The 2,366-nt window shown below is 36.2% G+C and overlaps 1 long non-coding RNA gene across 1 annotated transcript in view; it reads left to right on the top strand.

Moving 5' to 3' along the window:
• Positions 1-680: 680 nt before the first annotated feature.
• LOC109304082 overlaps positions 681-2,366 on the top strand; it is a 35,818-nt gene continuing 34,132 nt past the window's right edge. Inside the window, exon 1 of the long non-coding RNA XR_002099287.1 lies at positions 681-907. This is a non-coding gene — a long non-coding RNA (uncharacterized LOC109304082). The remainder of the gene's footprint in view (positions 908-2,366) is intronic.

The following is a 2,366-nucleotide window of genomic DNA, read 5'->3' as shown; positions in this document are numbered from 1 at the left end:
CAATTTATTTTATGCTTATTTTTGTTCTCCAGGGTGCTCTTCCTGCTCTTTCTATATTCACCATAGGATAGTGCTCTATTTTGTGTTCTCTCTACTTATTTTCCTTTATCTTCTTTCTTACCTCATTTCCCCCAATTTTCCTTTCCTTATTCTTTTCTCATCCCTTCACTCTCCTGTACACCTTTTTCTACTTTATTTTCCAAAGTCTTTTGCCTTATGTCATTGCCAACTTGTTGCCTTTGTGGAAGCTGCTCCTCTCCTGGCTCACTGTTACTTCTGTAAGAGCCAGTTCAGTTCAGTGGGAGACCAGCGGCCAGATGGCAGCAGAAGGACACTTTAAAATCTGTGATCCTTCAGTATCCCTGTGCAGAAGGGTGGGCTCCAGAGAACTGAAGTAAGTTGTGCTGTTTATGTTATAGCAGTAAATATTCATGTCAGGGCAGATATGTTTATTTGTACTGTAATCAGTACAGTTTGCCTAAACCTCAAGTATATTGATTCATAATGTGCTTACCAGAGCCATGAGAAATGTTTGCAATGAAAACAGATAGCCTATGAAACTTGCTTAAATGTGTGTGTTTTGTTTCAAAGTCCAATTTCAGACCTGTTTAACTGACAAAGCCACTAAAATTTGTGAACCTGGCACTCTGTATAACTTGGGTTGATCTATGCTTTGATGTTAAAACCTTACAAAAATACACTTCCATGGGATCTTGGCACACACTGAGCTGTCACTTAGCAGCTTCAACTAAGTTCTTGGATTTATTCAAAACCAAAACACAAGAGTTAAACTTGATGGTTGGGATAACAGGCCAAATGCAGACTAAACCTGATGAAAATATTGGCACTGAGGCCTGAGTTCAGAAGAATGCTGGGACACGAGTTTAAGTCTTAGTGACTTACGTAAGTGAGTTAAGTACTATGTTTCCATTTTCCTGAACTGGAGGATTTGTAGAACAATTGCTGCATCTCTCTAATGATTAACTCATTTGAAACTAACATTGAAGTTCATTAAACTATTTTTAATCGGGAACCTTTTAAAAGTTGAAAATCTGTACTAACTGATGAATAGCCAAAACTTGATCCCAGTGAAGTGATCTACTATTGACTTCCTTTCACAGGGAATGTGGCATGCTGCTATGGAAGGAATGGGTAATATTGTAGGAGACACAACCTGACCTCAGGTCTTTGATTAAAAAATACTTTTCAGCTGAGTTAACATTCTTGCAATAATTCCAAGCATATTGCTATTTCTAGCCTGAAAACTAGATTGCACCTTTTTTGGGAGAGAAATGTGTGGATTGTAATGAATAGGATTAATAAAATAACTTTGTCCAGTTTCACTTTGAAATTGTGTACATTATGTTATTATCACTTTCAACACAGGTGGAAATTAATTACTTAACATAATGTTGTCCAAGTTTATTTATTTCTGGCCAGTTAAACCAAGATTGCATGTACATGTATTCTCAGAATTACTCTTTGTTCTCTTTCTATCCCACACAGTCTCCCTTCAAGTATCTGCTGCTCCATCTGTTTTAGACATCTTTTGCTCAAAATGCTTTTACAGTTGTAAAAAGCTCTGTAGGAGGAAGACACAACATCAGCTGTCCCATGATCTACTTTGAATGATGATCATGAATGGTTTGGTCACATACTCTATCTATATGGTTAGATAGAATTCACCTACCCTGTTAAGTATCTCTGTCTTAACTGCAAAAACAAAAGGTTTGTTTTTTTTTAATTGAAATAACTATTGTTGGTGAGTTTTCTTGAGGAAAAGAACCCTGTAAAGAGGCACTTCTATTTTACTATAGGGTAAGCTTGTTGAGGTCAGCACTGTATCTGTACCTGGGTTTTATAGTTTTACCTTGCAGTAAAATGGAAATCTCACACATTTATTACTCCAAGGTAAAAACTGCACCTTATGGCACAGAAGACAAGGACTAACTTGCTTTGTCTAGCACTGCTTAGCTTCAAATTGTTTTGCTGCTAATAAGAAACAGTTTAAGAGAATGGTTCAAACATTAGATCAGATGCTTACCTTGAGTTTACAAGACATCCATTTTGTCAGTGTCCCTCAACTGCAAATTAAACTCAATATTATTATTGAAAAGATCTGTGTTTTAAAAATGGGAAATGAATCAAATATCCTAGTCCCTTAAATGCCTTTTACTTGCACTGCATGAAATGCATCTTCACATAAAGGACCTGATATTCCAAATCATGCATGTGCAATTATGCACATTTTTATGTGCTTTGTTTCAATAGGTGCATGCACCAGGCTTGCATACCACGCATCATTAGAGACCTACTAAAATCACAGTTTCTTTTTTTTTTTTTTTTTTGTTGGAAACTGCAAAAAA

Source organism: Gavialis gangeticus, unplaced genomic scaffold (assembly GCF_001723915.1).
Source record: "Gavialis gangeticus isolate Ggan-Ray unplaced genomic scaffold, GavGan_comp1, whole genome shotgun sequence".
Classification (NCBI taxonomy): Eukaryota; Metazoa; Chordata; order Crocodylia; family Gavialidae; genus Gavialis; species Gavialis gangeticus.
Note: the sequence above shows the minus strand (reverse complement) of the source record. Positions and strands in the feature narration are given on the sequence as shown.